Below are 24,803 nucleotides of genomic sequence, written 5' to 3' on the forward strand. Positions count from 1 at the left end.
CGCTTTACTTGCCAAGGGAGCCAGCGTACAGCTTCCGGGTCATGTGGCCAGCATGACTAAGCCGCTTCTGGCAAACCAGAGCAGCACACGGAAATGCCGTTTACCTTCCCGCCGGAGCAGTACCTATTTATCTACTTGCACTTTGAAAACTGTTACTTTTAGGCAAATCAGTTCCCACAGCAAAGTATCAGAATTATTGCCATCTTGTCGCTTATTAAGCAATTTAGATGTGAATAAAGCTTTACTACATTCAAACTAAAATACTAACCAGTATCATGACCTGCCACAGATAGCAACCTACCTACTTTTCAACTGAAAATGTGATTGGTCCATGTGTACACATATGGGTGGGGGTGCAGTGGTATATAGTGCCCAACAAAGCAAGATGAGGACTTAAGATAATGGGGATGCAGAGCATACATTCTGAAAGCTGAAGTTTCAAAACATAAAACATATTCGCAACTCAATATGTGATTATATTTTCTATGTTATAAATGAGGGAGAGTCCATGCTCAAAGTGGTAGCTGAACAAGTTACTCCCAAAGAACATGAGCACAGAAGTACTACTGCTACAACTGCTACTAATAGGGGGTGGGGATGAAAGTGAAGGTGGGATGGAAACAGCCAAAAGAGATAATAGAATCAAAGAATTGTAGAACTGGAAGGGATATCATGGGTCATCTAGTCCAACCCCCTGCAATGCAAGAATCTCAACTACATCATACATGACAAGTGGCCATCCAACCTCAGGAATGAGAGTCCACCACCTCTCATGGAAGTCTGTTCCACTGTCAAACAGCTCTTACTGTCAGAAAATTATTCCTGGTGTTTAGCTGGAAACTCCTTTTTTGTAACTTGAATCCATTGGTTCGGGTCCTATGGGAACATACGTGTTCAATATGCTCAATGGCCAATACAAATTGACTTTTGGTAGGAGGATGAAACACCAGGTGAGAAGGGAAATGGAATGCCCAGATCTCTAGCAGAGTGAAAAAAAGCACTCCACAGCAACTTTTTGTTGCAGTTGCCACCTGTATACTTTTGTATACTTCATTCTGCATCTGCTAGACATAGGGAATGTCAAAGTACACTGCACTGCACTGAAGTTGCCTTTCCCATCAGCTAGAAATCATGCATTGGTGTCAGTCCACAATGTCAAGGACAGGAGCTTCAATCAAAATGTATTGGGGGGGGGGAGATAATGTCTGGAGAGGTGGGACCATTCCTATCTTAGGAAAATTAAACCCAATGTAAATCTTATCCCTAGGAGGTGCTCTTACTCTAGTTAGAGTAAAAACTGAAGATCCTACTAGCCTAGAAAGCCAGAGAAGATCTCAATGATATGCTTCTTTGCACAGCTGAATATGCGCTGTGCTATACCGATGCCAATGATCCAATTACAACCACGTAAACAAAGTATTTTGCTATGCTTAGCCCAAATTGTGGTGTTCAGTTATTAGAGATTCTAAATTAGTTTTTAATTCTAAATTGCCCCAGTAGACTTCTTTTGAATATAGCTTTCCCCCCTAATTAGCTGTACCAGCACTCCTATTTATTTTAATGTTTCAGCTATGCTCTTTGCAGACTTAAAAGATAAAATTGCAAATACTTTTCCAAACATAAGAAAATATCTCACAGAATGCCATGCGAAGTATGAAGGCCAAAATCAGTAATCCTGTTTCCCAAAACTGTAAATAGATCAAACAATGATTTTGGCACCTGCCATAGTCAAGGGTTAGTGTTTTCATGCACTATCAATAAAAGGCTGGTAGCTTTCTATCATCATCAGTGGCCACCATCTGCCTCTACCTGTGTTCTGACCCAACTGGGCAGTGAACATGAAGATCTGTGAAAGAATTTGCATGTGCCAAAGTGTGAAAATTCTATTAGCAGCATATACAGATGTCTGAATCTTTCACCTGCAGATGTAAAATACCACTGCCTGTATGCCTACTAGCAGAGAACAGCTGCTTGAAGATTCAGCAGGCTGTTTCTAAAAGTTGGAAATAAGAAAAATAAAAAACAATCAGCCAAGAGGCAATGATACTAAAGAAGTTAAACATATAAATAATACATTAATAAATTGTAGCTATCCACAGAATAAATTAAAGAATGATACAAGAGGATTACATTCATGATGGAATATGAGGATTAAGTTTAGTGATCAAGGGGTAGAGGACAGAAATAGTATGGAATACCCAGAGAGTTTATTCTGATTTTGGGTTGAATCCAAAGTCATTGCACAAGTGGAAAACAACTAATGGAATTAACTTTCCTCCCCTCTGCTCCCTCCCCACCATGCTCCTCATGCACATACCAAGATTCTTCAAGATAATTTTTAGGGGATACGGGGGGGGGGGCAGGAGAGGAAAGAGTGAAGCTAAATTCCATTGCATGAACACAAATTGTTATCCTCATGCAATAACTTCATTGGTACAATACTTTGTTCCTTGGTGACAAATCACTGACGGGAAAAGATTAAATATGTTATATTAGAATATAAAATCCAAAGAGTTACTTTAGAATTCTAAATTATAGAATGAAAACATAAAATGCTTCTTTTAAGCAAAAAAAAGTTAAGAAATTAGAGTCAAGGAAGAAGCTTCAAGTGCAAGGCTCTTAGTGGTTCATCCATAGTTCAGAATAAAGCCTCAACTCCTTGTTGTTATATTCCGGTTCCAAGGTTCATAATTTGAAAATTGACTTTGGGGACTTTTTGCTTGGTCTATTAAAATGATTCATGTTGCATTCAACATAAATTGTGCATACACAGAGGAGGGTTTCGTTCACGTATTCACAGTATAATAACTAAAGTGAATTTTGTACGAGCTGCAGTTTGTGGCAGGGATGCAGTATCATTTGTCTTAATTTTTCTTCAGCATTACATTAGGGCGAGTGCATTTACATTTCCAGGTATGGCTAAACTTTACTCCTGCTGTAAAAAGAAAAAAGGGAATCAAATCTGCATATTTATGCAGCATAACATCAAGTAATGCCTTTTTACTGTCTCAAAGTACACATGGATTTACTTCCCATTTGCCTCTCTGTACAAAGGCAACTGTAAAGTGCATGAAATATTTACCACACATGAATCATATAAGCCCCCAAATTAAAAAGATAACAACAGACCCTTTTGCCTTTGCAAAAGAAAGATATGGTAACAGCCACATACTCTAAGCGTTTCTGTCAATCAACACTGCAAGTGTAATGAAAGCATAGGAAAGCCAAGTCCATTTCTTAAAACTTTTAGGATTAATTTGATATGTGGTGTGTAAATTAACAAAGTTGAGCTGACATAAAAATGCAAGAGCTGTCTCATGAAATATGTATTTCCAAAAAAAACCCCAAAGAACACTGCGTATGGAAAGTCTAATAACCAACATCTTAAAATAATTTTCAATACATAAATGACAGAACCGCAGGTATAGACTAAAGGGCAATTCTACACAGTGTATTGTTCTCCTTTTACTCAATGCCCACCCATCCACCTGAAATATTTTGTACGTGGTCATTTATTGCAGCAGAAAGCCTTTCTATTTAATGAAGTCAAAAACATTTTTCAAGAGAATTAGCATAAACTATATGGCCAGAGTATGTTAGCAGCACTGAAGTGACCTCTCCAGGGAGCAAGCCTGGGCAGTGTGAATGAAGGTCCTGGGCTGCCCAGATGACACCCCACCAAAAGCTTCTCCTCAGTTCTGTGGGGACAGACTTGAGGTATAGAGGGCTGGAGCTGTAGGAATATATAGGAGGAAACAGGGAGACAGGGAGCTGAGTTATATATGATCAAACTATTTGCCCACTGAGCCCAGTTTTGTCTGCAATGGGCTGATTCAGATGTAATGTTAAACCACAGCCCCACCTGCCCATCCACCATGCTCATAGGCTCCCATTATTCCTCTAGAATGGCCACGGAGGAGGAATACAAAAGCTTTCACATCGGTTTCTGATTAATTTCAGCTTGCCCTAGTGTCTGAACCTGGACAAACTGGTAAATCTCAACTATGGTTAGCAGAAAAAGGCAGCTTCAAACCATAGATTATGAAGATTTGATTGCATTAATCATAGTTAAGATTGACCATAGGGATCAAATGACACACAATACTACAATAAATCTAAAATGGAAGTTTCCCATTTTCTCCTCATTTTGCTATGGGAGAAGAGGGGAAAGGAAGCACACATACTCAGAGGTCTCATTCTCATAACAGTAGTTTATATTTTTACTCATATTAAAATGAAATGCATTTTAAATTGGCTAAAATTGAGTTTCAGTTTTATCTGTTCAGGCATTCAGTCAGAAACTACAACAATAGCTATTGGCAGAAGGAACAACTATATTTAAGCTGTACACTTTGCCATACCTGGAGCAATGGGGTTGGCTCCTGTAACTCCAAGGCAGGTTTTGGGGAAAAACCTTCATATGCTTACTACTTTTCAAACTTTAAAAATATGAAAAAGGAGATTGTGCTAAAGTAGGAAGTGTAGGGTTGAAATACAACAGTTAAAGAAAATCTATAGTTTAATCTTTAAGGGTGGAAACAAATTAACTTATTTACTACATGAATGGTTTCCTCAATTTAATACAAATCTTTGGAAAGAACTCCAACCTGTCTGAATTAAACAGGCAAGAGGGGGGACATGTAGACTATTTCCTATAGTTCCAGGAAAATGTTTGATTATTAGCACATTGTGTGTGGTTTGTCTTGTGTGTGTCTTTTAAAACATGTATTTATGTGTGCTCTACATGACTGTAACATGTTAGGAGAGCTGGTCTTCACAACAGTGATGTATTCCTCACTGCCATGATGTCTATGAAGCAGTGGGTACAACATATCATGTTTGGTGGACATGCAGAAAGATGAGGGAGTTTTGGGATCTAATTTATAATGAATTAAAAAGGCTGTTTAACTCTCATTCCCCCCAAATCCAGAAGCATTCCTATTAGACAAGATTCTAAAAGATTCAAAGAAAGTATTCATGTACACCACCACTAAAGAAAGAGTTTGATTGCACAGAACTGGAAAAGGGAATGTTTACCGACCCAAAAAGATTGGTTGACCAAATTAATGGAGTACACGGAGATGGACAAGTTGACTGGGCAGATAAGAGATCAAACAAAACAAAAAATTTAAAAAGATTGGAACATATTCAAACAATATTTGAAAGACTATTATGGGGATATTGAAATTTTGACTGGTTTAGAATAACTTCTGTTAGAAAAAAAACACTAAAATATTGTGAGGAAACAGGAAAACAAAGTCGTAGATGTGTTAAGAGAGGCATTCAAATAAGTAAAACTGAGGACCCAAGTAAGAAGGGAAGTCAAGTACAAAACGAATACGAATGAATCAAGTGATTAAGTACAAATTTTTGTTTTAGTTTTCTTTATTATTATTTAGAAATAAATGTTTAGCCATAGGAGAACTGAGATGTTATAATGTGATTCTATGAATGTACCGTATTTTTCCATGTATAAGACGATAATTTTTCCTTAGAAATAATAGGTAAAAATAGGGGTTATCTTATACATGGGAGTGTGTTATACACAGAAAAATACGGTAAATTAAAAGAAACCAATAAAGATGATTTGCATATATATATGTCTATCATATTAATATCCAAGCAATTCTGTCTTGTCTGGGCACAAGTCCCAAAATAGGAGAAACTAATCAAATAACCATCAATGGTTGGTTTCGTTTAAAAACCTTTGCCTTGTTCAGACATTCATATTCAATGCACCCCCTATCATGCACCATTACACCCATTATAAACTGGAAAAGAGTCAAAAGTTGGGAGCCTGGTATACTTGTGGAGGTTTAATGAAACTTTGATGCTGGGTCTAGGAAGAGAAACTATTCTTGTTCCTCAAATAATGTTTAAAAGGTAATTTAGATGCTTTTCCAGTTACAGATATTCACTTGTTGCTGAAATAACAATAAACACAATTTTATATAGTACTTCCAGAGTTCTCAAAACATTTCACATACTTTATCTTCTGGCAATTCTCACAACAAAATTGTTGTAGTGCAGTAAGACCAGCTGAAAGCCTACTGGTAGGCTAGGGGAAATGACACGGCACCATTGCCCAGTACCTCCCTTTTGCTGTGTCAGCTTCCTCTGGAGGTAAAATGAGGGAGTCAGCATCCAGAATGGATGTCTTAGCTACTGAACTAACTGTGTTGGAAAAACAGACACTGCAAAACAGTCATTGTTATTAAGAATCTTGGTTCAACTGAAACTCTGCATATCATCTGGAGCTATTTTGGCTTTGTTAATAACAATGAGAATGGTGCCATTGCAAATGAACTGGAGAAAGCAATATTAGTCTAAACAGAATTCTCTTCCTAGTAGCTGGTGTACAAGGTATTTTCTCCCACAAAAGCAGGGTATGTAACGAGCCTCTGAACAACATAAGTACAAGCCTAATTAGTCCCCAGAACCTTTACCATATCTAATGCAAGAATATACCTCTATTCAGCTATTAATTATAAAACCTGTGCATTGACATGTCTGGTAATGACTCAGTACTTGAGTTAATTAGAATTCAATGTCCTGTCTGGCCAGTATTGTCTTTAAAGTAGTCACCCATTGTGTTAATCCTAATGGTCGTCAGAAAGCTTCTTTTCCATAACTAGTTGCCTCTCAGATCCCTCAAATATTCAGCTTTTTAGGATGCTGCTCCACATCCTGTTAGTACAAATCCTAGTAAACTGAATTCTAGATTTCTCTGCTAATATATTTGGGGTATCACTGAAGGTTGACTGGTTCCCTAGAGATGATCATATGAGGCAAACTTTCTGCCTCCATCTATCTCAATCTCTGTAATATATATTGTTTAAGCTTATGATTAGGGCGATGTGGTAGCCTGTGTAACTTATAAAGACTAAGTATCTTGCTATTTATATATTTTTACACTGACACTTTAATCTAAAAAAAAAAATTGCTTTCTGTTCACCATTCTGTGAAGATAAAATCTAGTATATTCATTTATGTTGGTCCTGAGAACTGCAGGTATAATTGCAAACTAACAATTTGTTGGTCCTTGATAATTCCTTCAAGTAACAAGACAGTATTGGCATTTTCAAAAAAAAATGAGCCTAGTGCACCTGAGGGTAACAAAACAACAACTATTTCAAATGACTGTTTCAAATGACGTGGTACAATTGTACTTGACAACTGATGGCACACACCTTAACACTGCAGTGGTAAATTAAAAGAGCCATGCAAGTCTTTTGAGTGGTGGATATAACACAATATAACTTTTAATTTATAAAATGTTAACCAAATGTGAATATCCCCTTTTGCATGAAAGTACATATATTTTCATATCGTAGGAAGAGACAGAGATTATGAAAGAGGTGCAAAGCTATCTCATTCATTTTAGATGCTAGAATCAAATCAAAGGCAGCAACTAGGTTTTTGGCTTATGCAAACTTAGCTAAACATCATATTCTTCCAACAGATGCACCAATTCAAAAGCCAACCAAAGAGACGTGTCATATAAGGTTTAGAAACATAGTTTTGAAGGGCAATAGAAAATACTTTTAAAGCTACTTTTTTAAATTTTCAAGTGGTGGTTGTATCGGAACCCTAGCTTTTTTTTAAAAAAAAAAATCTTCCATTCCAAGTCAATGAACATAGTTTGGTACATGAAAGGCTAATACAAGAAGTCAGTTGGATTAGAGTCCTATAAAAAAAGTACTGGGTGACAAAAGCCCCTTACAGCAATCTGCAAGAGAGAAATAAATTAATCAAACTGTCAACCAAAGAAGGCTGGGTTTGACCTCCTTCTGATCTCATTACTTCTCTATTACCCTTTTGAAAAACATCCTCTTACAAAGATCACTAATTGAAGATTATGTGGAGGGGAATCACACCTCTCCATCACTGTGGTAACTTTGACTCATTTGTCATTCTAATAATTCATTTCTATCCTTTTCTGAACAGGCACAGACACTAATGGGCTATCATCAGTTAAAAAGGCAATTTTTCCATTTAATTGCACTCATTAAATACTCCAATTGGACAACTGGAAAAGCAATAGTTCCAATATTTAATCATACCCAAGTAATAATGAAACATTGCTTCTAAATACACCTGGCAATGTGTACAGTGCTTTGCAGTATCTCATTTACAACAGGCTCAATTCATATCCTATTAAAATCAACTGCTAGTTTCTGTGGTTCTGGATTGCTGCTGTTTTTGTGGCATCTCTAGAAATCACCAAAATTAAGCAAAAGTACTAAATTACTGCAAGTCCTAGCAATGTCAGTTAGCTGCATCAAAATTTCCAGGAGTACAAGAAGACAATGAATAATGCAAATTCAAAATGCTTAAGAAATGTGAGATGTTGGCATATACAATAGGACTGCAATACCTCAAGGACCACCTCTCCATATAAACCTCCGTGTTCGTCATCTGAGGCCCATTTTTTGTGCCTCTTCCACATAAGGTCCGGAGGGTGGGAATATGTGAATGGGCCTTTTCTGCAGCAGCTCCCTATTTGTGGAATGCTCTCCCCAGGGAAGTTATTCTGGGGCCTTGAATATATATCTTTAGGCACCAGGCAAAAAGGTTTCTCTTCAACCAGGCCTTTGGTTGATTATTATTCTACAGCCTTTTAAATGTGTTTGGGGAGTATTGTTTTGTTGTTTTAACTATTTATTTGTGCTTTTCTATTGTATTTTTATCTTGTGAACTGCCCTGATATCTTTTGATGAAGAGTGACAATTGAATGAATGAATGAATGAATGAATGAATGAATAAAACAATTGAGAAGGGAAGTAATTTTCACATTTATGAGAAATATGTGAAACCTTGAGTGTTGTGCAAGAACAAAATGGATTTTTGCCTGAGAGTAAAACTGATAGAGGGAAGGGACAGAAGTGAATTTATAGAGTAGGGGAACATGTATAGTTTGCAGGAAAATGTATAGGCATGAGCAGGAAACCATAATAAATTCCCCTCAACCTGGAAAAAATCAGTTGGTCATGTCTGTGTACTACAAGGATCCTAAGAGACAAGCAGTGTGGCAATCAGAAATGTCATCAAATAGTTATTCTATCTCAATTTTTTTATTAATAGATTGTAGCTGTACACTAAAACATTGTTGCAGTTCAGATTTAACAACCTCTGCTGATAAACCTTGATTTATCAAAAGGAAAATAAACATTGAGTTTATGGTGTGGTATGGTCGCTATGGTGGTTCATTACAGCTAGAGGGCCGTGAATTTTTTTGTCTTGGGCTCTTTAGACTTGTCTACCCATGTACTCCTACCTGAAACCCAAGATTGCCAGATGTGAAATACATTGGCACTATTTTCAGCTCTTCCATCCCACTACTATACTGTCTGTTCGTTCATGCACCTTACTTAAAACTTCTGAAGTTCTCTTAAACCACGGTTTGCTGTTAAATCTGAAATGGAAGCTATTGTTTGAGCTCAAAATTAAGATTCCAAACCATGGTTCAATCCTGGTTTCCCATGATAAATAATGTACATTAGTTAATTTTGATTCTGTTAGCTTATTTATCAATAATGTTATTTGTGATCAATAACAATAACTATCTTGGCGATCAGTGGCTTCCTAACGAGGGCCCTAGATTAGTAAAGCCTATATTGTCAGAAAAGCCTTATATAATGTATGGATAAGATATAAAGATCTGTTGGAAAACAAAACCCCTAGATGGTTGTCACCCTTGGAGGCTAAAGCATTAAAAAAGCTCAATATGGAGGCCGGATGGCCAAAGTATTGGGAAATTTTGGAACAAGAAGGAGATAAATGGAAGTTACAGAGTCATGAGAAATTGAAACCCAAGGTACGAGATTGGCTCCATTATTACCAAATAATGGAGGTGTACAAACAAGATAGGAAAATTGGCTTCCAGGTGGAGAAATCAAAATTAGAAACTGAACTGTTAGAACCCAATACTAAGAATTTATCAAGAATGTATAACTTGCTGCTGAAATGGAATACGCAAGATGAAACAGTCAAATCAGCTATGATTAAGTGGGCACAGGACATTGGTCATAACATCATGTTTGCTGACTGGGAATGGTTGTGGAACACCGGGATAAAATTTACGGCATGTAATGCCTTAAAGGAAAATATTATGAAAATGATTTACAGGTGGTACATGACCCCAGTCAAGCTAGCAAAGATTTATCATTTGCCTGACAATAAGTGTTGGAAATGTAAAGAATCTGAAGGTACTTTTTATCACCTTTGGTGGACGTGCCCAAAGATTAAGGCCTTCTGGGAAATGATTTACAATGAAATGAAAAAGGTACTTAAATGTACCTTTCCCAAGAAACCAGAGGCCTTCCTCTTGGGCATTGTCGGTCAATTGGTGCTAAAAGGAGACAGAAATTTTTTTATGTACGCCACAACAGCAGCAAGAGTTCTCATCGCAAAGTATTGGAAGACACAAGACCTACCCACTTTGGAAGAATGGCAGATGAAAGTGATGGACTACATGACACTGGCTGAGATGACCGGCAGAATCCGTGATCGGGGGAAGGAGACGGCGGAAGAAGATTGGAAGAAATTTAAAATTTATCTTAAGGACTATTATAAACTTGATGAATCTTAAAATGTCGAGGCTTTGAGAACGAAAGGGTTTCAGCGATATAAGATTAGATTCAAGGAAAGATTAGGAAGACATATTTCTGATAGAACTATTTAAAAGTTGCTGAAAAACTTTGGACATTGGGATGCAGAAAGGGGGGGTATGGGGGAGTCCGAGAAACAAGGTTTATGAAAAAAAAAGGTTATGAAAATTATACGTGTTTGTATGTCTTTTTATATGTTTGTATAGTGTTAAATTTTTTTATAAAACTAATAAAAAATTTATAAAAAAATAGATTAGTAAAGCCTATGATATGTCAGCAAAATGCATACTGTTATAACATTTGAGGTATATATTAAGTGTTGGGAACTATACCATGGAAATTGCAAATAAGCACTATTTACTGCTTTCAGTTAAACCAATAAATTGTCCTTCAGAACTTTCCCACTCAACATGGGAAGGTGGAAGTGAAGCACACAGGAATGGAGACACGGGGGTTGGGGATGACACCTGTGACAAATCCACAGATTAGTCTCCTATGTTTCTTTAAATGCCTCAATATATATAGCTGGCATCTCATTCTAACCTATCTCATAGGGTTGTCATAATAACTTGCACTGTGCTACTTGAAGGAAGGGTAGGATAAAAATGTAATATGACAAAACACAATCTCTCTGGGACTAGTAATGTACAAAAACTTCTATGTAATATAGCTCAAATTGTACGGCACAGATTGCAAACTATTTCTTTATTTGAGGTACTAGTACTTTTGAAGCTCCCACACTTGGGAATAGAAATCTTTTATTACCCTCAGCAACACTTTTAAGAGGTCCTTTAAAATAGCCTCTATCAACCCATGATCAGCCATATGTTCTGTAAAAGCCTTGGTACTCGGAGATAAGGAAAGAGCCGTGAGAATTTCTCCATTCTGGAATAATTAGCAGAGTTTGAAGGTTGTGTAGATTATGGGAGAAAGAAGTCAGACGCAAGGTAATCATGAATGGAGCAGAGCTCCATCAAAACATCAAAGGCTTTACTGAAAGCGCTTGATAGCATATGCTGCTGTAGATCGAAGGCATAAGCTACACAACAAACAAATTCTAGATAGGAGATAATGGTTGGAGATGAAAGGGCACTGATGATTCTTTAACGGGTAAATTGAATTTAGTTCAGGGACAGAACATGAATATAGCTAGGTCACCAAGAAAATTTGATAATTAGCATTCTACATCTTGAAATGGTCTGTTATCCTAGAATCTACTGTAAAAATGGGATGTGATAGTATTAAAAAGAATTACAGGCATTTTCTTTTTCTGACCATTGATTCCTCTCTCAATATCCTTAAGGCAAGCCCAAGACATAAAAGTTAAGATGAAAATTGTCCAAAGAGAATATAAAGTTTAATGAACTTAAAAAATAGGGGCTGGACAAATTTTAATCTATCTGACCATGTGAACTCCCAGATGAATCTTAAAATGTTTACACACAGTCTTCCGAGAGGCAATATACTGCATGAATTGTACCCAAGGCTCTTACATTCATTTGAGTGCATAAATTCCTGAACTAAATCATAGTAAAGTAATATACTGTTATTGTATTTTCAAAATGTGCCCTGCAACCACGTTTCACAAACAATGCTTAGTTCATTGGTATCATTTACGTTCATTAAAAATAAAACAATCTCATCAGTGTATGAATGCTGATTTTTGAGTTGCGAATACTCAGATTTCCCATGTGTAGAAGAAATATATAATTTCTTTACTTGGGTATATTCACTGCTCTGAACTTCATACATATTTGGGAATGAAAATGAAAATAAAATGGAGGGTTCTCTATTCCATGTATTAGAAAATAATATGTTTTAGTCATTAAAGCCTCAAATATAAATGCTGTAAACCATGAAATTACCTTTGAGCCTTCAGTGGAATAACCAGTTCACAAATAAATGATCCATACAGAAAGAAAAGCAAAGATTAAAATAATAAGACAAAGTTATGCTTTTATTTCAGGAATCTGAAAAATATATATCAGAAAATCATCGGGGCTCTCATCCGCACCAAGGTTCCATTTAAATAGGTAGCATCTTACAGCATTATTATTATTATTATTATTCCTATCTGTTATTTGAAATTATTGCCAGGCAAGTTTGTATGTATTTTCATGAACCAATCATCACAAGAAATAAATGTCTTAGAAGAGCTATCTCTAACTATGTGCACTCAGCTGACCAGCTGTCTTCACCTGTCAAAGATAGTGTTCTTATCTAGATGCCATTGGAATGGTGTTTGTTTGAATAAGTTTTTGGATGAGTCCCAGAATAGCCTGTATTCTTATGGCTTGAGATTGTATGGTCAATGACATTCAGATCTTTAGATGCAGAACTTTAAATATGCTTTTTACTGATTTAGTATAAGCCAATTAATTACAAGGTCTATGGCCAAGGATGTGGGATATAAGTCTAAGGCTGTGTTCAAACATCTCAATAAACCAGTGGGTTTCTACAGATCACAAAGTGACTTACTTCTGGGTAGACGATATAGACTTATGCTGTAAAAAATTATTATCTATGCACTGGATTATATGAGCACAGAATAAGCACACCAGTTTTGTAAGTAACAGGTAGATGATATGATGGCGCATGAATACCACATACACACGATCCAGCATACTTGTTAAAAACTTTTAAATGTTATGGTTGCTTACAAATACCCGCAAGTACTTTCTGGCAGCTTTTAAGGGTCACTGCAACATTTAAAACAGTCCATTAAATTAAATTAAACGGAATTAAACTCATAAGCCCTTCGCTCATAAACAGCTCACCTTCACAAAGTTTTTCCCGTGGATTAGGAAAATGTGACCCAAACTCAATTCTTATTAGTGCACCCTTCATCTATGAAGTTTCTCAGAAGCTTATCAGGGGGTTCCAAAAAGAAGATTATTAATTGTAGACAAGCTTCTCTGAAACAAAACTTGCCCTCAAATATCTTCCTCTTAAACATACAGCCTTATAAGAGTGTTGAATATATTCTAGATGGCATGTCCAATGACCATGAACTGATTGTATCTTCTTAACATGACCCAGAATTTTCTAAAATTTACTGGGGGTTCCATGGAAGTAGGGATTCCTCTGCACAGGATTCCCGCAGTGTAGAATGTTGAGAAATTACAGTTTTATTATAATTGGAGCTTCCAATACTAGCTTTCGGCAAGTTACAGGAGAAACAACAACAACAACAACAATTTATTATTTATTATTTATACCTCGCCCATCTGGCTGGGTTTCTCCAGCCACTTTGGATGGCTTCCAACAAAATATTAAAATACAATAGTCTGTTAAACATTAAAAGCTTCCCTAAACATTGTAAGAACCTGCAGTAAGTAAATATTCAATACAATTTAATGATTTCTTAATATAGTTGTAACCATTGGCTGTGCATAGCAAATTAACCAGAAATATGCTACTCTGCTGAAAGGCTACCAAAATTTGTGAGCTGCTGTGAGAAACAGTATGACTATGGCCCTAAAACAAAAGAAGAGAGAAGTAATCAAGAGAAAGATCACATGAAAAGGGCTAAAAATATCATATTTCTGAAGAAGTCATTAGTGTCAATATCCATTCTACATATATTTATTTGATAATTTCTACTTTAAAAATGCATATGCTTATTTAAATACAGTAGCTGCTCTCTCTCTCTCTCTCTCTCTCTCTGTGTGTGTGTGTGTGTGTGTGTGTGTTTAATGGTATTTTATTTAAATTTAATTTCCTATCTCAGCTTGTAACTGCACTATGTAATATTTAAAGTAAAATGAGTTTTAAGTTAGCAAAAACACTGCCCAAATGATTTCCCTTTTAATTCTTTTTAAAAATGAAAATAAAGAACTCCAGTCTGACAACTCTAACCTATACAATTTGCACTGCTGTAAAAGCATTTTTCCAGATATACCCCCTAAATAATTAAGTTGTTCCTTTTACCATACTTCCTATATTATACAAGTCATTTTCCCACAACAAATCAATAACTCATTCCTTACGTCAGTCATTTTTCTACATTTAACTGAATGGACTGAAGTCCAACACTGCAGGTTACATTACATTTGAATTATGTGCGCAATTTAAAATTCAAAGTACTACACTAAGGAGCTTTTTAAACTGAACACTCTACAGTTTCCCCCTCTCTCCAATCTCCATTCCTTATCAGCAGCTCAGAAAGAGTTAAAGCCATAAAAACTTAATATGAAAGTATTGCTGAAGAAGAAATTCAGCAATTTACCTCTATAAACAAAATGCACAATGTATATTTACTTAACAAGACACTATTCACCATTATAAAATGTATCTTATCATTTAAGGAAATCACCAGTGCAGTCATATAAAAACGTATTTCTTTTACAAACCCTTAAAACTCAAATTAAACAGAAAATTCACTGATTTCCATCAAACTATAAAAATAATTGAGCATCTTTTCCACCTCATTTTCAGTTTGCATAATATACTGATAATGAACATATAACTAAAATGGGTCGATGATACATTTTAGCTCTATCTGTGTAGCAACAACAACATTCACATAGGAAGCAAAAAGAAGTTTTAACTGTAACATTCAGGTATACACCTATATTGCAATACATGTGATAATGTAAAACAAAACAAAAAAACATTAAAGCCAAGCTTCAAATAATGCAATTCTGAACAACTGATATAAATGTAATTAATTGTCCTATCACCAGATAATAAAGCACTCTAGCCAGATTGCTTATGAGTATGGTTTTTGAACATGCTGAATTTCTTAGTTGCTTGCATAATTTACAGTCTATAAGTTACCAGCATGGAGATTGCCAAATATCCCATGCCCAAAACATGACACTGAACAGTACAAACAACACTTGACTCTCTGATTTTTTTCTTATTTGCTATGCATACTAATATCTAATACACAACATAGCATACTTTTTTCTCCCACAACTCAGATACAGAATTTCCAAACTTGAAAAGTTTCTACAGATTACACTCTTTTATGCCCCTTTACAATTATATAATTTTAATTTCTACATTTCTGCTGGGGCCTAAGTTTATGTTAATCGCATCGAGATCTCAAAAAAGTTGGAATGAAACAACAAATAATAATGAAGATACAATTCAAAACCCAGTTTATGCTTCTGCTTATTAAATCTACAAATTCTATCAAGAAACTTTGCATTTCAGAAGACTGATATTCTGCATTACCCAAGCTATTTCACAATTTTGCTGGTTACCAAGCCAAAGCTTTACCCAGAACTCAGCAAAAACTTCCATTTCAGCTCAGTATCTTGATTTCTACGTCTCCTGATACTCCTGGTATAGAAAATGACAATTTGTGAAAAAACAATGCCTGCTGAATATTACTTTTACATGAGAAAACCAGCAACAACTTATTTTGCTCTTGTAATGCTTCTGTCATTTAAATGTATTTCATTACAGGTTTTTTTTTAAAAAAAAACCTGCAAAATCAACAGCATGGAATAGTTAAGTATTCTGCAGTGTCGCTCAATAGCTCTTCCCCCTCCCCTTTTAAAATTAGTACACTAAATAAACGTTTTGCTGTATGTCTCATTAATTGATTAAGATATTGCCATAAATCAAATTATTTTGTATTTGCTGAATATTTCCCTATAAGCACCTTTTTAAAAAAGGCAAGAAAGGCATTGAATCATTCAAATCATTATTGAATTATTTGATATGGAACTGTATTCTTAAACAGGCATTTCAAACCAATCTGTTTTTGTTCTTTAAAGTAAATTAAACACTGAAATTTTAAGCAATTGTGGAGAGAGTTATAAAGAAAAAAAAGATGTTGTTTTTTCCAAACAACAGAACTGTAGTTCTTTTTTACATGTAAAGTTTCACTAGATCAAAATATTATTTAGCTTTAAAGGAAAGGATATGTTATTGTAGTTGGGTCCAACAGTAGTAGAAAGTAAAAATTCCTTGTCTGGAGCTGTATTATTTGTTGAAAAAAATCTACTTCAAAACATTAATCAAATTTTTCGCCTACTGGGCAGCCATATGGTAAAGCAGCATGTGAATCTCACAAACTTGCTGATCTCCTGTAACTGGGTGCTATTAATTACGCTTGCTGCATCCATCTCTTGGATTTCGCTTTGTGAAGAAAGTATTTATTGCAACAGCTTTTACAAAACAAGGGAATGAAAATCACAATTGATTAATGAGCTGAATGGAAATATTTCCGTTAGCAGATTTTTAAAATGAATCAGGATTAATACCATAGGTAAGAAACAAAGCTGCAGCTAGTGTTCCACACAGGTTGTTCTATACAACCCCCACCCCATCACGACACATACCATTGTTCACTGAAAAGGTTTAAAGTAAATTGGGAAATAAAAATAGTTGACTGCAAACCCTTCTTCCATATGTTGGAGGGCAATAGTGGGCAATGGCTTCGGCAATCAAGCCTCGCTTTGGGCTTCATAGGAACATCTTTTTGGTCACTGTGGGAAATAAAATCTTGACCTAATGGGAGTTAAGTGATTCAGCATTTAGCCTTAAATTAAATTGCTTTTTCCATGATGGTTCCCCACTCCTGATATAGAGGGTTAATTTAAGTTTCCAAAGCTTATTTTGATGTGGTATTATTAATGTGGTATTATTATTATTTACTATACCTATTTGTTGCTTTTACACCAAATAGTCTCAAACTATTTGTCTTTTACACCAAATAGTCTTTTACACCAAATAGTCTCAAACATATTAAAAATAGTTATAACAAAAAATATAAAAAAACCAAATATAAAAACAGCAATACAACAGAAAAACTGAGTAAAAACCAATGTTTCTTCCTGGCACCTAAAAACAGACAATGATGGAGCCAGACATGCATTCCAGAAGCAGGGAGCCACTGTTCTCATAATGCCATCCTCTCTATCTCCCTCAGAGAGGGCACAGAAATAAGGGCCTTTGATGATGAATACAATATCTGGGTTGTAGAACTGGTCCAAATCTTCTTTCATGATCACTCCAGCCATCTTCCCACTCATTTTGTTGCCTAGTTCCCCAGAAAACCAAATTTCTCAGAGCATCATCATGCTCAGAAAAGCCACCAGGTCAAGCAAATGGCCTGTGAGTGTGACCAGATATTATGTGAAGCAGGCTCATAGTTGTCATGGGGCCCCGAGAAGCCTGAGTTGCTCAAATCAGGGCAGCCTCTGTATGAACTCTGAACAAGATAGGAACTCCAATGCCAGCTTGTCCACCTTGCTAGCTCAGATAGGGAGACTGCTAAACAGCAGGTTGTTATGCAGGACAGAATCCCTTTATTGTTCCAGAAAGCCATCATCAAATGTTGGCACTCAAACCCAGCTGATTTCTGAACAGGGTGCCTGACAAGAGAAATGGTATCACAAGAGACCATGGTGACTTCATTTCCCCATCCATTAGCTTTTGCTGTAGAACTACTGATTAACTATCATCTGTTTATGTTTTGAACATATTTTACCTATGAGGAAAGATCTTCTAGATACAATTCAAAGTGCTGACTTTGACTTCCAAAACTCAAAATAGCCTAAGTCCAGGATATATGGAGGAGCACCTTTCCAGAATGTTCATGGGAACTACATAATATAGTCCTCTTAATCTGAAAAGCTATCCAGTCAAAGCTCAGTTTAAAGAAACAGAACTATAAGAAGGGAGACCAGGGAACCTTGAAGTTGCTCATTGACAACAGCTACACAGGTCATCTGGTCATAGTCTTCTCCAGGAAGGTGAGATGTACTGTACAGTGGTACCTCAGGTTACATAAGCTTCAGGTTACATACGGTTCAGGTTACAGACTCCGCTAACCCAGAAATAGTGCTTCAGGTTAAGAACTTTGCTTCAGGGTGAGAACAGAAATCGGGCTCCAGTGGCACGGTAGCAGGAGGCCCCATTAGCTAAAGTGGTGCTTCAAGTTAAGAACAGTTTCAGGTTAAGCACGGACCTCCAGAACGAATTAAGTTCTTAACCTGAGGTACCACTGTATTTGTATCTTAATTACTAGGGGCTGCTACCCATGCTCACATTGCTTGGCAATGTTGCCTACCCCCACCAACCCCCCAGCTTCCTTGTCAACTGCCCTCTCTTAACACCTCAGCCCAACCCCTCACAGTTCCTCCTGCCCACCCGCCCCATATCCTCATAGCTCATTACATTCCCCTCAGTGGTGGCTGATGAGGCAGGGCTGGTGGGACTCAAGTTATTTTCAATTCTGCAGAAGGAGAGGGGGAAAGTGCAAGGAGCATGGCATGTGGGGGATCTCCCTGCACCACCCCCTTCTACATTGGTAAGCAGCAGATTTTGTGGATTCACCCCCACTTTGCTCAGAACACCTGCCTCCACATCCCCTTGTAGCTCACTCTTATCTCAAGATCCCACTGCTGCTGCCACTCGTGTAGGAGAATGGAAGGAAGAAGAGAAAATATCGCTCCCCTTTGCCTTGCTCTACCACTGTCTACTTGTTAGTGGTGTGGTGGAAAGGGAAGAAATAACTTCTTCTCTTCATTCCCGTCTTCTACACAAGAGGCAGTGGCAGTGGGATCTTGAGATTGGAGTGACTGTTTTAAACAATTTACTGAACAAAAAAACCAAAACAAACAAAGAAAGAAACAAGGGTGAGACTGGAAAATGATCTTCTAGGAGAGCAGAGAGATTTGAAATACCCAAAATGTGGATGGCAGCAGCAATGACAGGGAGTGCATGAAAGCTTGTCTGGGCCAGCTGCCTAGTCACTGCCTGACTACTTTTTGGCATAACTCTTTCTTCTTTTCTTTTGTACCTTTACTTTTTTTTAAAGTTACTTTTTGGCATAACTGCCAAACTGCAGCATGACAACTTTTCTTGTTAGAAAAGGGTGAGGCAAAAGAACTTTAAAAACAAACAGAGTTCTGTTGGGTTTCCCAAATTCCGATCCAGCACTCCAGTCACTAAACTATACTGGTTGCCATACTGAATGCTAGTCTCTAATAATTTCCTAGGAGAGGGATGGGCAAAAGGCAGATAGGGATCTACTAGTAAATATTTAGATGATTTCCAATAGATCACCAAAGATTTCTCACTGTCCATTAAGCTGCTGAAACTAAGAAACTTTGAGCCTGGTAAAAAGGAGACTGTGAGGAGATAGGATAGCCATCTTTAAATATTTAAAGGGTTGTCATATGGAGGATGAGCAAGCTTATTTTCTCCTGCTCCAGAGGCTAATATCCAAATAGGATATTTACCAAAGGTGTCATGGGCTTTGAGGACACTCGAACTCAGGACGCAAGGGAGAAACGTGTGAAGAGGAAGGCATGCTTGGCAAATCCACACCGTGATCAACTCCTGCCCAGAAACCAATGTCCCCACTGTGGAAGGACGTGCAGACCCAGAATTGGCCTCCACAGTCACTCACGGACTCATTGTTTAAACCATGTTTATGGAAGACAATCTTACTCGGCTACAAGTGATCGCCAAAAAAGAAGAAATATGAGGAGGAACTTTATGACAGTAAGAGGTATTTGACAGTGGAACAGACTCCCCCAAGAGGTGGTAGATTCTCCCTCCTTGGAGCTTTTTAAGCAGAGGTTGAATGTCTATCTGCAATGTATGACCTAGCTGAGATTCCTGCATTGCACAGGGTTGGACAAGATGACCCTCAGGGTACCTTCAACTCTGCAATTGTATGATTCAGCGGAAACAAGGGATGGATTTTCATGTGGAAAGCCTGTGATCTAAATTCTGGTTCTAAAAACAAATTATTGGGCTTAGATCCACTTCAAATTAAGGAATAGACCACCTCTGAGTGTGTGTCCATTCCCTTCTGTTTCGAAGTTGGTTTGCAGTTGGCTCCAACTGGAAGAACTTAAGTTTCTAGGAATAAATAAACTCAATTTCAAAGCTTTGAAGTCTGCCTACCCTTAGAGGTGGCTGATTTTTTAATTTTGCTCCCACAAGTGTGCATCTAGTGTTAAAGTTGTTGGCTGGCAGCTATGTTTCATTTGTTGTTCCAAAGAATTTGGAAACTAGCAAGATTTCTGTGATCCCCACTTTCCTGCCCTACAGTGCTGACGAAAAGGGCATACTGATGAAAAAGCCATTTGGACAGAAAGCAATGAGTAGCCAAGAGAGAGAAAGAGATGCATCACTTTCCATGTTAGTTTGGAGCAGTTATGAACACCTTAATTTCTGGACAGGATTGCTTCCCATAAACAATCTCCTGTGATAAAAGACCCCAATTAAGATTTTCTGTACTCTAGATTAACTTGGATGGCATTTAATGGGTTTGCAAACAAACACACCATCACAGCACTGGCTGCCAATATGCCACCAGGCCGTATTTTCTGAGCCCTAACAACTGGGAATCAGGATACCTGAGAGAGCACCCACTCTCCCGCCTGCCCGCTCAATATCCCTGCCTGTACAGTGCAGTCATCTATAGAAGCCCTCTCTGTGGTGCTGCCACAATAAAGACTCATTTCACAGTGGCTCAAACTAAGTCTTTCAGCAGAGTAGCACCTACCTTGTAGAAAACATTGCCCAATGACATTAAACAATATACACCTGCTGGATACTCAAAACTCTATTTCTAAAGTCTTTCCCATAAGTATAAGTTAAGTCATGAGCAGTATAATATTACTCTTTAGTCTGCTTTTGTTTGTTGCATTTAATTGTTGGACACTCTATGATATTTAGTCATGTTTCATGGTCTACAAATGTTTCAGATATAAATACATGATGTGTGTTTACCTCTCTTTCCACAAATTCTCAATTTCTTCAGCTGTGTAACAGCAATCATAACTTAAAAACCTACATCTGAACATAAGGTGGAAGTTTTACAACTTAGGTAGAAATGGGGTGCGGTCAAAGCTAATGTTAAAAAAGTGAACAAATAAAAAAATAGAATAAAATAAAAAAGTGAACAAATGAAGGATACGATATCACAAATGGAAAGTGACACTGATATTCAAAAAACATTTTGTTATTTATTACAAGCCAAAGGTGCCTTATAAAAATGGCACAGGCAGCTTTGTGATCCAGATTTGTCTATAGCTTATTTCACTAATTTAAGACTGCTGCACAAAAATATTCAGAACACAGGAGTCTAATAATTGGGAAAGATTGAGCAATTTCTCTTGCTCACTCAATTCTGTGGGTAGCTGCAATTTTATTTATTTTGGAAATGTGTATCCCACTTTCAACTTATAAGTCAAAGTATATAAAAATAAATACATGTCTGTTCCTATTTGGTCATGTAACTATATTAATTCCAATAATGAAGTAGACTTGGAAGATATACATATATACACACATGGCATATTAATATTGTATTGATTTAAATCAAAGAAGCAACCTTGATTTATGGAGGAGGGTGGGGTATAAACATTTTAAATAAACATAAAATAAGACACTTCACATAATTCCTCAATAATAGCAATGCTAATATCAAGAGGATCGATAACCAGGATTCTGTTGTCATGCTTTTTAAAAGCTGGATATGGTGAATGCTTTGTTTCATCAGAGAACTTGCATTTCCAGCAAATGACACTTGATTAGAAACATAAGAAAAAAAGTCAAGAAGTTTTTATGAGCATCTCAAAATATATAGTGCACATTTCCTATCACTTTTTGAGCAATCCCTATACATCCCTCAGCTGTCTGGTGAAAAGTTTAAAGAGATAACAAAATGTTTAACAAGATATAAACCTCAGAGATCATTAATCAATATGTTCAATGTTATTTGTGATAATTCATCATGACATGATATTAATGACTTACTGTACTCTTCAGAGGTGAGATTAATGCAAATGAGCAGCCACAATTAACTTTACTGCTCCCAACTCACAGGAATGGACAGATGATTATAAATGACAACTATATGTCAATTACAATACCCAATAAAGTGAAGCTTAGAGGGCTATCTATCTACTTTTATAGCTCTTCCTTGACGTAGCTGAATTTAGCTCAGCCCACAGTTGTCACAGGGGTACCACTGTTTTCAAGGAGGTGGTCTCTTCAAAGAAGGCCTTGAAAAAAGGGTGTCAAAATATATTGTCTGAAGTGTGAAAACGGCAGGAAACCAGAACAGATGCTGCATTCTGCATGAGTAAAGAAAATTGTTTCTGTTTTTAAATTGAAACAATAAGGGCATGAAGAAAATAACCTGCCCTGCTGTGTAATATATTTATTCAATTAAACAAAAGCACATTAACAGAGTATTCTGAAAGACCTTTCATTTGATAACTTGGTTTGTTACAATGCAGCCCCAGAGAGGTAAAAATATGGGAACACCAATGACAGTTCCTATCTTTACCTGATCCACTATTAAATTAGGAAGTGTGGTCAACTGTACACGGTCAGAGACCCAAAACTGAGAATTTGTGCAATTTTTAAAAGGTTCTTTTTTTAATGGTTATTACTAAGAAATAAATGAACAATGATCTGAAAAGTCAAGTTGCTGTGTCCATGCCAGTTCAATGGATCCAGACTAGCATGACAAAACTGACACTGATTAAACCCATTTTTGTTCAAGTTAATTAACTAAAAATTAAAACTAACTATTTCTAAGAGTAAGTCAAACTTAGCACAGCCCCAACGGATTGGTAATAATTAGTAACAATCTACACAATGTTTAGATATTTTAATAGAACTCTAAGACACAAACTTAAAAATCATGTTATCAATCACCCTGAGTAGATTTCTCCACCAAGTCCAATGGGAGGGAAGAAAAGACACACCATCATATCACCACAAAGTTAACTGGCCACCAGAAACTCTATACAGTTTGCTTTTAGGAATAGATGAGGTGGTCATAGGGTCTCAGTCAGTTGGCTGGAGACTGCACTCAGCAAGCCAGTTCAAAGTGTTCTACCATATACTGTATATCGTCTTCTACAATTTTGCATATACTAATCATTATAGCCATAACCTAGTGAAATCAAAGGCAAAGACTATACAAAGTCTCCCTGCTCCCCCAGAATTGCATTGCAGTGCTTAATATGAGGTCTTAAATCAATAATAATAATAAATAATTTCATTTATGAATTGCTTCTTCTGAAGTATCTTCACAATGCAACAAGAACATATTATCGTGTGTATTAAAAAAGTTAAGGTACAGTGGTACCTCTGGTTAGGTACTTAATTCGTTCCGGAGGTCCGTTCTTAACCTGAAACTGTTCTTAACCTGAAGCACCACTTTAGCTAATGGGGCCTCCCGCTGCTGCCGCGCCAACGCGATTTCTGTTCTCATCCTGAAGCAAAGTTCTTAACCCAAGGTACTATTTCTGGGTTAGCGGAGTCTGTAATCCAAAGTCTCTGTAACCTGAAGCATCTGTAACCTGCGGTACCACTGTAACTGGATATATATAAACAATTTCCAAAGCCAATACAGTTATTAACTAGATAAGAAGCTTTCCACTTCAAAGCTTGTTGAAGGAAGAAATTTTGCAACAGGCAATGAAAAGAAGATGAACTCCCATCAACCCCAGCTACCAGTCAGCATCCGGACAGTCACATGTTCTCCACCCCTGCTTTATATTAATACAAGCCCATTTTCAAGTCTGAGCAGGCATCTGAACTCAGGTGTCCAGCCCACGTACAAGTCCAGGAACATTCTACTAGACACAACGACTCCTTCCTGGAAACACAGCTTGAAGCTGACAATTTACATACATTTTGAAAGCACAGCAAATTTCCAAGAAAACAGGCTTTTCAGGTCAGACTGTTTTTTCTTAGAAGCAAATTAAAAAATGTGTCTGTATTACCAAGGTGCTAAATTTAGAACACCAGAGCCCAAACAATAACTGAAAGCTCAATGAACTCTGAAAGCATTGTGCATGACATCCATGCGTCAATAGGAATAAGATACATCATTAACATGAGGAAAAAATTAATAAGGTCTAGATATAATTGCACTGAACGATATGTGTGAATTAATAACCTGCCAAGTTTGTTGTAACTTAACAAAAATAGATTTTACTAATTATTCAACACATTCAAGTTGAGTAAATAAGATTTTTTTTTTCAGTGCCCCTGTTTAATTGCAGCTTGGCACCAACAAATATATATCAAAATTATAGTATTTCCCTTGACAGGAAGTTCCTTGCTTCCACACATTGTTATGGCTCTCTGCAGAATAACCCAGAACTGCTGACAACCTTGAACACTGCTACAACAATATTACTATACTTGGCACAGAAGTACCCTTGCGGCAAGAGAGAAGCTGTAATTTTGACT

General features: G+C 36.8%; 1 protein-coding gene across 1 annotated transcript in view; it reads right to left on the minus strand.

The window, feature by feature from the left end:
• The window catches only part of WWOX (WW domain containing oxidoreductase), a 559,261-nt gene that overhangs the window by 450,312 nt on the left and 84,146 nt on the right, over positions 1–24,803 (minus strand). The window lies entirely within an intron of this gene.

This window comes from Podarcis bocagei (genome assembly GCF_964188305.1).
Source record: "Podarcis bocagei genome assembly, chromosome: 7".
Classification (NCBI taxonomy): domain Eukaryota; kingdom Metazoa; phylum Chordata; class Lepidosauria; order Squamata; family Lacertidae; genus Podarcis; species Podarcis bocagei.